This window comes from Coenobita brevimanus, chromosome 8 (genome assembly GCF_032717465.1).
Source record: "Coenobita brevimanus isolate Jiangsu-jjx chromosome 8, ASM3271746v2, whole genome shotgun sequence".
NCBI lineage: Eukaryota > Metazoa > Arthropoda > Malacostraca > Decapoda > Coenobitidae > Coenobita > Coenobita brevimanus.
This window is the reverse complement of record NC_136961.1, coordinates 598,616-612,523: the sequence shown is the minus strand read 5'-3', so window position 1 is coordinate 612,523 and position 13,908 is coordinate 598,616.

Genomic DNA, 13,908 nt, shown 5'->3' with positions numbered 1-13,908 from the left:
GTGGAGAGGTGATTATTTTTTTACTCTACATGTATTTTCCTATCCTGTCATTAATTTTGATAAAATTGTATTTCTGTAAGTAAAGTGGTTCATACCTTAAAGGAATGTATTTTATGTTCCTTTTCAGTCAGTTGACTATCCATTTTTTTATGTAACTTGTTGTTAATGCATGTAGTCTTCTGGTTAATGCAGTTAGTAACCCAAATCTGATATTCTTAAAAGGGATACAAAAGTCGGGATATTGTTCACATTCGTGGTTACCAGTTTTACTGGTATTAGCTTCAATAGTTAATCAACTAGCCTACAGCTAAAACATGGGGTGGTTATCATATAACCAGGGGTGATGAACCCACTGAGGTGCCTCAGTTAATTGGATGGAATATGTACATTGCCAAAGCAACCACAGATTTCCTCGCACCTTCCTATTGTCAGATGCTGTCTGTCGTATGAGAACATCGGTTCACTGCACGATGACCCAACATGAATGTCAGATTGCATATGATATTTTGGGTGTGTCGTCCCAAATGACTTTGGTTTTTCTACCACAGAAAACAGTGAAAGAACTTTTTGGTTCTACTGGTACATTAATGAACAATGAAAACAAGGTACACAGTGTGAGATATAGTTTAATGCCAAAACCATAACACTGATTTCAGATAAAAACATACATACATACATACATACTGTACATATACCTCAGCTGTTTTCCCTTCAGAGAGGGAGTATAGCCAAGACAGGGCAACACAATCATCCAGTACCCACACACACACACACATTTACACTCATACCTTTGATAAAACAGATAACATTAACTAAACTTATATGTAAATTTAAAAATATGTGCTTAAATGCCATGAAATTCATGAACACTACCAAAACTGTTTAGCAGAAGGAAATTAATCATTAAAAATTATTTGTTTTACATCAAGTAGACTTCAGTAAGAAAATGAAACTCTCATCATGACAATTTCCTATCAAAACAAGGTACAGTATAAGGTAAAACCTAATACTGACAACACTTTGGCATATTGTACAGTAGCTGAAACAATATGGTCAGTCAGCAGGAAGAATGACATGATAGCAAAGCAAAAATGAAATAAGAATTCTGTGGAAATATGGTTGCAAAGCATGGTAGTAATACTGAACAAAGACAAGAAGTGCTTATATGTAGGAGGAAGGTTTGATGCGGAGGTGGTGTGAAAAATGAAGCATGTTATGTGAACAGTCCTCTCTAGCAGGCTACATGAAAGCAATTTCAACTACCTCTTGCCTTACTCTGTGACCATCATGGTTCAATCTTTCCTCGGGTGGATGTTGGTGAGGAATGTTTCCATGATTATCCTCTAGCAGCTCAGCCAGTGGGATTCGACGCTGCACACAGTAATTATGAAGCAACATGCATGCCACTGTAATTTTGGCACACTTCTCTGGAGCATACATCAATGTTCCTCCCGAATGATGCAGGCACCTGAATCGTGACTTCAGTATTCCAAAAGTATGCTCGATAACTGATCTTGTCCTGCCATGGCTTCTGTTATACCTTTCCTCTGATGGTGTCTGGGGGGATGCAAATGGTGTGAGAAGGTAAGGCTCCAAAGGGTATCCACTGTCACCTGAAATAGAATTGCAACATCCAACATATTACTGCTGAGGTGCTGGGAATCGAACCAAGGTCTCTCAAAGTGAGAGTCAGGCACCATAACACTTTGCCACGAACAGGTAAAAGTTAACAGTCTTTGGATGATATTTCCTGTGAACATAAAAGATTCCCTCTTCAAAGATGCATCATATTTAAACTATATAAACTTATTTAAAAAATTATTCTTTAAAAATATGACATTATTCTAACCCTCAACTAGCCTTACCGATATATGACAGAAGGAAAGTAATTTGGAAAGACATTTAATGAGATCCTTTTTTTTCATCAATCAATTCTCTCCTTTCTACAGTAGAAGCAAATAAGGACAAATCAAACTTACCTAATAATACATTTCCTCTGACCTCCCCTGCCTCAAACCGATCTATAAGAGGACACTGGCTCCAAATGAAGGCATCATGAGTGCTTCCAGGATACCTAGCACAAAAACTAGTTATTAGATTGTCACTGTTGCACACAGCTTCAACATTTAGAGAGTGGAAGTTCTTTCTGTTTACATAAACATACTCATTATGGACTGGTTTTTTGATTGGTATATGTGTGCCATCAATAGCACCACAGACACGGGGAAAGCCACTCTTTTCATAAAATCCCTGCACTGTTCTTGTTAAATCAGCAACACTTCAGGGCATCTTTATTTCTCTTCTCCCTTTTTCATAGAGAATATTAGTCACCTGCTTTATTATTCTACTAACACTTGCTTGAGTAAGGCCAGTTGCATCCCCAATCACACTTTGAAAGCTTCCACTTGCATAGAAGCGAAGAACCACTAATAATTGGGTATGTGTTGGGGTGGCGTGCGATCTTCTCGTCATGCGTTCAAGTTGTGGTTCTAGTTCTTGGCACATAAGCAGAATTTACTCACGGGGAAACCTGTAATACCTGATCAAATGTTCATCACTCAAATGCAATAGATTCAATGGCTCTCTGAACCTTCTCTCTCGACGTAATTGCCGATCATGTTCATAGGCGGCCACAAGCTCCATCTTCTCTGTAGTATCACTCTCAGTGCCTTTCAATCTCGTCTCTCTCCTGAGAAAAAAGATAGCACCTTTAGGGGAGGAAATATTACCCACATCTGCCTATGTAGATGCACTCTCAACCTAAACGGTATCGAACACACATCGTTTTGCCCATACTGTAGAGTCCTTTCACTCATACCTTAGATAAAACAGATAACATTAACTAAACGTATATGTAAATTAAAAATTATGTGCTTAAATGCCATAAAATTCATGAACACTACCAAAACTGTTTAGCAGAAGGAAATTAATCATTAAAAATTATGTGTTTTACATCAAGCCCTTTACCTTTGGTTAGGCTAGGTTTAGGTATTGTTTGTTTTTTTAATTGCATTTTTTTGTGTTTTCACTTACGGTTTTATTTAGAGCTTTAATTTTGATCATGTATTGTGGTATTGGATCGTTACTTAAGGTTTGGGTAATGAAAACAAAATTTTAATGACTTTTTTTTTTAACTTATTTTGGATCCCTTACTGAATTATCTTATAAATATATAGATTTTATTATAGTTTAAGCCCAGCAAATACTTTCTTTCGTCTTCACCAAAGGAAAGGTCGTTAGATTAGGTTAGGTTTAGTTAATTCTCTTTTCTTTCTTGTATTTCACCTCTTATCATTTTTTCTCTATCGATATCATACACTATTTCTTCTCTTTCATTATCATTAACACTCCAAGACTACATGCTGTGGGTCCCCACATCTCACTATGGTTGTTTTGGCTCAATATTAACACTAAGAGCAATTTTGACGTCTTTCTCTAACACTTGCTGCTTTAAAATGTCACTTGGAAGTGCATAAACACATTAACTTACCAATAAAATCCCGTGAATTGCTTTGATAAAACTGAGGAGGGCCAACAGCAGTGTCAGAAACTTCCACGTAGGGGACTTACAGCTCCTCCGACCCTGCTGTAAGTTACAATCAGAGATGCAAACAAATATGGCCACTACAATACAATGTTTTGAGTATGCCTTGTAAGAACCGTCTGTAAGTTACAAGAGAGAATTACAATCAAATATGGCGGCCCCCAGGCTTTGAGTATACGTTGTAAGAACTTACAATGAGAGCTTACAATGTTTACATCAAGTTACAACCAACTCGGCGAGATACAATGTTGTAAGTTGTTTCGATAGATATGGGAAAGAGTGGTGGAAGCTAGGTTGAGAAGAGAAGTGAGGATCTGCGAGGAGCAATTTGGTTTCATGCCAGGGAGAAGTACTATAGACGCCATATTTGCTTTGAGAATGGTGACGAGAAGGACAGAGAAGGTCAGAAGGAGTTGCACTGTGTGTTTATAGACTTGGAGAAGGCTTACGATAGGGTACCGAGAGAGGAACTGTGGTACTGTATGAGAAAGTCAGGAGTGGCAGAGAAGTACGTGAGGGTGGGGAAAGACATGTACGACGATAGTGTAACAGCAGTGAGATGTGCAGTAGGAATGACTGAGGTTTTCAAGGTGGAGGGGGGATTGCATCAAGGATAGACTTTGAGCCCTTTCTTGTTTGTAAGGGTGATGGACAGATTGACAGATGAGATTAGACAGGAGCCTTCGTGGACAATGGTGTTTGCGGACGACATTGTGATAAGTAGTGAGAGTCGGTGTAGCGTTCAGATCTGACTCCCTCACCGATCGTGACTCCTTGCGTTCATTGCGCAAGCGCCGCTGGCTTCCAGACGTAGGACGCATCCCCCCGGTTCTTCTCTCTGCAGGGCTTCTGCTGCGAATGAGTCCTACGTCTGGCAGCCGGCGGCGAATGCCAGATTTGAACGCTACACCGGGAGGAAGCTGAGGCAGAGCTTGAGAGATGGAGATATGCACTGGAGAGAAGGGGAATGAAAGTAAGCAGAAGCAAGACTCACTACATATGTGTAAATGAGAGAGATGACAGGGGAACCGTGAGGCTGCAAGGTGTAGAGGTGGCAAAGGTAGATGAATTCAAATACTTGGGGTCAACTGTACAAAGTAACGGAGAATGTGGTAGAGGTAAAAAAGAGAGTGCAGGCGGGATGGAGTGGGTGGAGAAAGGTGACAGGAGTGATATGAGACAAGAGTCTCTGCTGAAATGAAAGGGAAAGTTAATAAGACTGTCGTAAGGCCAGCCATGTTGTACGGAATGGAGACAGTACCACTGACAAAAAGACAGGAGGCACAGTTGGAGGTAGCAGAATTGAAGATGTTGCTTTTTTCACTAGGAGTGACGAGGTTGGACAAAATTAGAAATGAACATATTAGAGGGACAGCACACGTAAGTCAGTTTGGGGACAAAGCTAGAGTGGCGAGACTAAGATGGTTTGGACATGTGCAGAGGAGGGATGAAGAGTATGTCGGGAGGAGGATGCTGGAAATGAAGTTACTGTTATGCGGGGTGTTTTTAGCTCGACTTCTCGCACTAAAAACACCCGCGACTGAGCGGGGTCCTCTTTCCGGACCGGAAATAAAACACTTACAAAGGAACAGGGCATAAAAACTAGACAGCACACCTTAACACAACTATTGGCTTATTTCAATACACTGTTACAATAAAAACGGTTACAGGATATGATGGAGACAGGTTTACAGAGTTTGCTTCCCAACAATATGTATCACACACAGCACAGGCAGAGAGTAGAGTTCTGCAATTATATCTCGATGGTGAGTTGTAAGTTAAATATACCCGTATTGTGTCTGTAGGCAGAATTAGTATTTAATAGTCTCAACCAGGAATCTCGGCAGGAACAGTGTTGCCATACATGCCTGGCTAGATTAATTGGTATGAGGTATAAGCAGGTCAGCTGTAAGGATCAGACGAAAAGTGTTCCCCACCCAATGCTACTTACTCTGGTCATGAATTTACATAATCCTGCAGTATAGTTCATTCACCCTGACTGGGCGGAAATTTTGGTCCTTTTGCAGCTTATTTCTTGTAGCTCAGTGGCAGAATACAATAGCATGGATCTACGTTTTTCTGTAACATCCCATCGTGACTAGCGTTATATTCTAATCTCTTGCTGTACCTCACCATTCAAGATTGCAATAGTGGTAGCTTTAAGGATGGGCAAATCGGTCAACCACCCAGGGTCCCCAGATTTGGCTAATATCAGTATTAATGAAAGATTTTAATAAGTTTAGTTTTTCTTTCATTTAACATCACTTAAGTAATATTTAACAACCTGAAAAGCTACTTGAACTTTAATGTTATTTTCAGTGCAAATTATAGTCATAATACAATGGTATGATCGACATGAAAGTGAATGTCAAAGTGTAATATGCAAAATAAAGTTTCATAAAAGGTGCGTCGAAATGACACTCCCTTGGTAAAAAATAAATTAAAAAAAAATCGTCTGGTGGCATCAGAAATACAATGGCTGAAATTTGTCTCGATTGAGCCTTACTGGAGAGCTTTACCCCTTTAATCCAGTGATGTCATTTACAATTTATCGTTTTAAAGGTTGATCTGTTTTCACCTGATGTAACTGTGCCATTCCCATAATAATGCTAAAGAGTCGTGACTGTAATTCGATACCGCTAAGTGTTGGTTATGAACTTGGAATAAAGTCTCCTTGGTTACTAGACAAATCAGTCCTTTAGTTTGACCGCACTTGGCCATCAACTGGATACAAATCATTTCGTCACCACTTTTCAACCTGTTTGGTAACCCCGATCTCACCTGCATGTCGCCACGCTCCGCCTGTTTCTCCACAAAGTACCCCCGTTTCATCTCTCAATATAAGAATCACTTAAAACATAGGTTATACCTTGAACAATTCACACACACACACACACACACACACACACACACACACACACACACAGCGCAGTAATTAACCCAAAACAGTAGTCAGGATGCCGTACTGAAGGGGTTGCATACTTCCAAGCAATGGTTCTCTAAAACTGGCGGGCACAGTTAACATGTCATACTTTTCTAAGCAACAACGAATCCTAAAAGAACCTTCTTAATGTTAATAATAAACACCAGTCACATATACTAAGTTGGTGTTAACATGAATAAAGAAAAAAAAAAATCATACTTATCTCGCCTCCGTCGTCAGCAGCCACGTCCTCCCCCTGTCAAGTCTAGCTGGTAACTGCGAGTGCGAGCCGAGAGGACCGGTGCAGGATTCAGGGATTCGGACGATTCGAAGAGGGTGAATTTGGCTGTGCAGATTTCGAATGTCTCCATACGTAGGCCAGTAGTGTTCATGTCTGTTCCATTAATAACCCAACCAGTTCCATTGGATGAAGAAAGATAAAATTTTCATCATAAACCTAAATAACAATTCACAAATACTTAAAAGTTTTATTGTGCAATTTAAACGTATATTTAAGTGAATAGGACCATGAAGACAACAATATTCAGTTCCAAATACTGTTTTACGTAAAATTTACTACCAGAATCCATGATCCCGAGATAGTATTACCAAGTATGCATTTTTCCGCTCGATGTTTATGTGTATGTGTGGGGGGGGGGGGTCCGACTCCGGGGATTGGCATCACAGCCTGCTCTCAAGGCTCAGTAGTCCTCCTACATGCCATACACCTCTACACGTAGGGAGCACGTATGGTTTGGTTATATGGTTACCACCTAGCGTTGTAATGGTTTCTTGACTTACAGGAAACCATATGGCTTGCCACTCAATGTAATTTTTAACGCCCAACTAAAAGAAAATTGTTAATTTCTAGATTTCTACCAAGCTTCAGAAATAATTCAGCGTAGGCCCGTTTCCAGCTGTTTTCTGGGGATTTTGTAGTTAGCAATGATCTAGCGGTCTTTTACTTCCATATAGCAACAATATTCATCATCCCTTCCACACCCACCCTCTTCCTCTCACATCTCTCAGTCCCCACCCACATCTTACTCTCATCTACACCCTCACCCACCCACCCACACCTCCTCACATGAATCTACGCCCTCACCTCCCCACCCACACCCTCTCATACCCGTCTACGCCTTCATCCATCCGCCCACACCCTCTCACGCCCAACTACGCCCTCATCTACTCATTTACACCCATCTTCACCCTTCCACACCCAGCTACACCCACCATCCTCTCACATCCACCTACACTCTCCCACACCCACGCACGCCCTCTCTCACTCATGCATGCCCACCCAAATCCACGCATACCGCCCTTACCTACCCACACCCTCCAATACACACACTCGCACCCCACTCCCTCCCACACCCACCGAAGCCCACCCAAATCCACCCACACTCCCTCCCCTTCCTGCATTATACTTATGTAAAACGTGAAACCAGTGGACTGCAGCCTGAAACTCCCCTCTTCCAGTATTCCACCTCTATCCATCAATCTATCTATCTGTATGTATCTATCCTGTCCTCTGTGATCAGGCTGCATTCACTCCAACTCACATGCCTGTCATTCATGATTCATTCTTCTTCGTCCCATCTCATCATCGGTCTGCCCTTCCCCCTCACCTTCACTCCTACCCACATACGCTCACCTAGTCAGTCTCTCATTCTCTATATGGCCAACATGATAGATGCAAAATTACTGTATATTCGTGGGTAGCAGGAGAGGTTTTGTGTGTGTGTGTGTGTGTGTGTGTGTCTGTGTCTGTGTGTGTGTCTGTGTGTCCACCTCTATCTCCTGCATCTTTTTTTTTTTTTTTAGCCCATCTCATCTTGCTAACAACATTGCCCTGCTTCTTCAACGTTCTCCATTATCTGAATGAGTGAAAATACCGTCAGTTAATATCACCACAAAAAAAGCAGTAAAAATCTGAGCAAATATCCATGTTCTAATAGTTATCAGTAATTTCCGTTTTTCCCATAAGTAAGAAGCTATTATTAGTAGCGGTTGTAGTAGTAGTAGTAGCACCATAGCCTCGGGTTCATCTGTAAACTTGTGGACTGTAGGCTGAAGTTTCCCTCCTCCTGCGGTCGATCATCATCTTTTGGGGGATAGGAGGGGAACTGAGGAACGTTTGTTGAATTGGGCAGTGGAGCCGCCCAGTTATATTGGTGCCACCACATGAAGGCGTCCCTCTCGAGCACCTATATTTAAGGGTCCTAATTGCAAACATTGATGACAGTTCTTCTAATGTTCCAGTTCCACCTGCTGATTTCTCGTGTGTTGTCAGGACGGCTCAGTCATTGCAACCAGTATAAACCCTGCAGCATTTATTTCCTACTCCAAATACCACAATCGCCCATACCAGCCGACTGAGCCATCCCTGCAACACAAAAGGCACTGCCACGTGAATATGTACTGGTGCGCTGTTTATGGGTCACCCTGTATTTAGTGGGACATCTGTTGCCAAATATAACCAGGAAAACAAAACGACCATTTAGAACCATGTCTTTATTTCCATGTTTTCTGAAGTGAGAGTTAGCCAATTACATACGTTAATACAAGCGCAGCAGGAATCATTGCATCCTCTCTCGAATCTTTACATATTGGCTAATATTGGAGTTGGAATGTTTATTTTTGTACAACAGCATGTGTATGTGTGATGCGTGGTGTTATTTTCTACTACTAATAATGCAAAATTTATACAACTTATTTCAGAATTTATGCAGCTACAGTATGGGATATTCTGAGAGCACACGATTTTCCTCCTGCTGCTTCTGACCACTCGTACTGTATTTTTCATTTAAACCGGAGACTTCAAAGCACCTCTCCCTTTTAGCGATTTACTTGCTTATTACTCCCTGGTATTCCCTTGTATGTTATTTACATCAGTAAGTTTGCAATAACAACACATGAGAGGATATTACGGTGTAACGTGGAAAATAACCCGCCGAGGAAGATGCGTCACGAAATCTCGCAAGTCCAACGACAATACGGCCACTTAAAAAAAAGTTCACAAGGCTTTCCACGACAATCACATTCATGCCCTTACCATACTATCTATTTACACCGGAGTATATACAGCACTATATTACAAAATTACATTACATAGGCAAGGCACACACGTCGGTTTTACTCAGTTAGGTAGACGGATAAACCACTAATCCAACCAATTTTTTTTTGCATCGAGGTGTTTGTTTGCGCAAGCCATTTTTGAGAATAATTTATAATGCCCGATATCCCATTTAATTACACCAAGCTTGGCAAACAGATACTGTACCTTCTAGTCAGGTCCTGGAGCTTCATTTGGCTTGTAATTTATAGTAAATAATACGAGATTTAGATTTTTTTTTTTTCATTAGTAGGCTGTTTTACAGCACTATATTATAAATGACTTTTATACACATTTATTGTAAACTTAAGATATGTTGTTTTAAAAATTGTACATAACCTGCTTTATACTATACAGTAGTTCGTTGATAAGAATTATAATTTTGTGAGTTTTTGAAAATGAAGCAACACATGTATCATACGTCATTTTACTGCTGTTCCTGTATAGATGGCTTCATGGCATAAAAATATTTGGTTTATTCACGTTTTTAATATGGAGGATCCTACAAGCTTACCTACCAAGAATTTTTTCTCTGACTTAAACTGACTTGCACTATGCATTCTGAACAAATCACAAATCATTAAACTGTCACATCAAATGCGTTTAATATCAAATCAAATCTTTCACTAAGTCTTACTTATTATTTAACACGCTTACTTAGGCTAACTGGCACAATCATCGAAGTTATTTAAGTATCCATACTCTCCTCATTCTTACTGCTGTGAGGACGAGGGAGTATGAAGGCGAATCGACGACATGTTCTACCCTACCGCTCTCCTTTGCTCTTACCTGATGAATTATAATGCACTGAAATTACAAGGCCGAAAAATGTAATAGATTTTGATCATTACTCTTTGAGAGTTTGTACTAAAAGGTGAGTAGGCGGGGAGAGATAAGGCTGGTGGAGTGGCAACATGGCGTCATTTTAGTGTCACTATTTACCGTCTTCTTCCAAGTCAAAATGGTGGAAGGGAGGCCGAGTTTCTGGGGGGGCGACGTGGTGTTTTTTGAGTATTTTCCATATTGACGGATGAAGTGTTTCTTTATTCAGTGATGATGATACATGTATGATAACGACGGTGAAAGCAATGCAATGGCGGTAATGATGGTAATACGATTTCGGTGATGATTGACAGTGATGATAGCTGCAACAGTGGGTAGTGATAATGATGATGATGATGATGATGATGGTGCTGAAGATAAACCTAATGATGACGGTGTTAATGATGGGATGAGAGTGATAAGGCTAGTGATGATGTAGATGGTGATGGTGACTGGCAGGGCAGACGACGGGCCTCTTCCCTGGTGGCTCAGAAGAATGTCTGAATCGCTATGGAGGCGGTTCGACCCAGCCAGCCGAAGTATATCATATTTCTGGTGAGTAAGACGGGGGGGGGGGGGATCATTTATACATACATGCAGAAACATACAATCATGCATGGATTAATATACACACTCAGACACACAAAATTAATTATGCAAACATCGTGTCTTTACCATTCCCAGTAATCAGTTATCAATACCTGAACTGGATGCCAGGTGAGATACTACAGTTTATTTGTATAACATGACATTTATACCTATACCTCGAAAAAGAAAAAAAAAACGGCAAAATGAAAAAAAAAAACGGCAAAATGAAAGATGACAAAGTATATGAAATACTCTCTAAGAAGAAATGAAAATGAAGTTTTAACTTATAGTGAATTTACCGTGTATTAAAAATTTTTCAAGACATGCACGGGTAATTCTCTAATACAAAACTAGTATGTCAGCAACTCTGAAATCCTCATTTAATCGCTTACAAATTTTCCAACCTACAACTGCCTTAATAAGGCTATATATATATATATATGTATATATATATATATATATATATATATATATATATATATATATATATATTAAGACAGCTGATCAGTCTGGGCGATATTACCCGAGTGTTAATAAAAAACGATCACTGGTGCTGTGCCTATAAACTCAAGTGTCATCTACGTTGCTACTAATGTTCTTATTTGTGCCATGCTCCTCGTCTCCCTCGCCACCCACCAATTAACAGTTCAGAGGACAGCGACTTATATATTTTGACTGTAGGTTTCGCCAGAAGCTTTTACGTGAGGGAGGATATCCCTTGCCTTCTTAAGGTTTAAAATGGGTGCAACGCTCCTTGTCTCTAAATGTCCTATTTTCTAAGTTTCGTCAGACAAACGCACACACACAAACAAAAAATAAATAAATAAATAAATAAAATAAAATAAAAACACTCACGTACACGAAAATATTTCGGTATTTAGGATTGTGTAATTTAGTGCGTGTCTTCTAGGTCGTCATGCAAATCTATTTATACTTTATATTGTCCCTCTACAAGTGTATACTGGTGGTTATTTCACAGCCACCCCACTACGCTACTCCCACCTCACTCCAGTCTACACATGGAACAGTGAAGTCACTACACTGGGGACAACTAAATACTATGCGGTCTAAAAGAAAAGCGTATAGAATTACAGAAAGAAAGGAAGAGTAAATTTGTAGATCGCAGTCGGGTGGTACGCTCGACATCTAACTCCTTTTGCCTCTTCTGCTTCTCTCTTCATGAACTTAAAAATCAGCCCATAGTAAATCTCCAGCCACCAGCAGTGATGGCATCATCTGGCCACAAATCAATGTCATCGGTATCTTGTTGCTGCGGATTCATCAGAGTGGTTTTCAGAGTCTATGGAGAGAGAAGCAGGAGGACCAAAAGAAGTTTTGGTGTCAATAACACATACTTGATATGCAAGTTATCTTTTACGCTACATACTTCCTAGTCCAGCCCTCTGAGTACAACTGATATCTTGGGAATTTTATTTACGATCGCCAGACAATCTCGTTCAGCTCTGAGCCTTAAAGGATTCAATTAAAATCCCCTGAACACCAAAACCTCTTCAGCTTAATAATTAATCTGAAGGTAGCCAGAATAAAACAAAAAAATAAAGAACGCTCTCATACCAAGTTGATCAGTGCCCCGAGTGCAGGGGTATATGAGACTAAGAACACTAGTGACCTATCAACCAGTCATCCATTTTTTTTTTTTCAGGTATCACAGTTTTCTTACATAATACATTAATTACTTTTTTTTCACTCGCTACACCAGTGTCCAATAGACTGTTCCTTAAAAATATATAAAGATTCCAATATTTAAACATGATAAATTTCAGGGCTAATGGCACTGCTATTCTGACCGTCTCGTAATGCATGAATGTATCTGAACAGCGTCGGACAGCACGGTATGCCAGTAGGTTATGTGTATTATACAGAAATCTGTTATTCTGTGGACGGATTTCTGACGAGAGATAAATAGAATAGGGCTGTAGTTAAAAAAAAAAAAATAATAGAATGTAGGGCTGTAGAAATGTAAAGGTTCCTCTCCATTCCTCTCCGGACTTCCCTTGCGATACAACAGAGAAGCTTCAACCAGCATCTCACCAATCAGTAATCTCTCGTTATTACTTTTTACTGTCACTTCCCTCCGCTCAGAATTCTTATTTTTAGCTCATGAATATACTTTTACTTATGATGGAATATGATCCTCCGCAAGAAATGCCATGGCGCGATAAACTACTAAAGAGCTAAAGCGTATTGGTAGAGCCTATGGTTTGGCTATTTTATAATATAATGTATTGGTGAAAAGCTGTTTCTTTCCCGTATTAATGTATGGAGTATATAAATCCTGGAAAAATTTAATGTCAAGTGAGTGATAAGCTGTGGGACTTTATCTGGTCTAGTGTAAATCACACGAACTTTCGGTGTAACTTCTGCGGCGTGGAAAAATCGTGAAAAATGATATGCTGATTCCTAGGTCAGGATTCACACAAACCTCTAATTTGTTCTCGTTGTAAAATTAATGAGATGTGTTTTGCAGGATGAAAAAGAAGCGTGGCAAGTTTTTTTTACTGGGCATTCCCTGTCCTTCCTGCTTAAAAAATAGCCTAATTTCGACAGAGAATTAATCGAACTTTTGTCTGATAATCACACTCCAGTGCCAGATGAGTTATTGAAGCTAAAATGTGATGTGCTACTTATTAATTTATCGACAGTGAAGTAGTGGAATCGAGTGCTGTCGAAAACCTTTGAAATCGAGTGTTGATGAGTTCTAATATCGTAACAATATTTGAAATAGAATGCTGCAGGTCTGCTATGGTGGAAACTTTAGTGGTGTGGAGTGCTACAGAAGTTCTACAGTCGTGTAAACATTTGACTCGTGTTACAGAAGTTCTAGTTGTGATTTTGTTTAGAAAAAGGTGTTTCAAAAGTTCTACAGTGATCAAAACTCTAGAATCAAGTGTTACA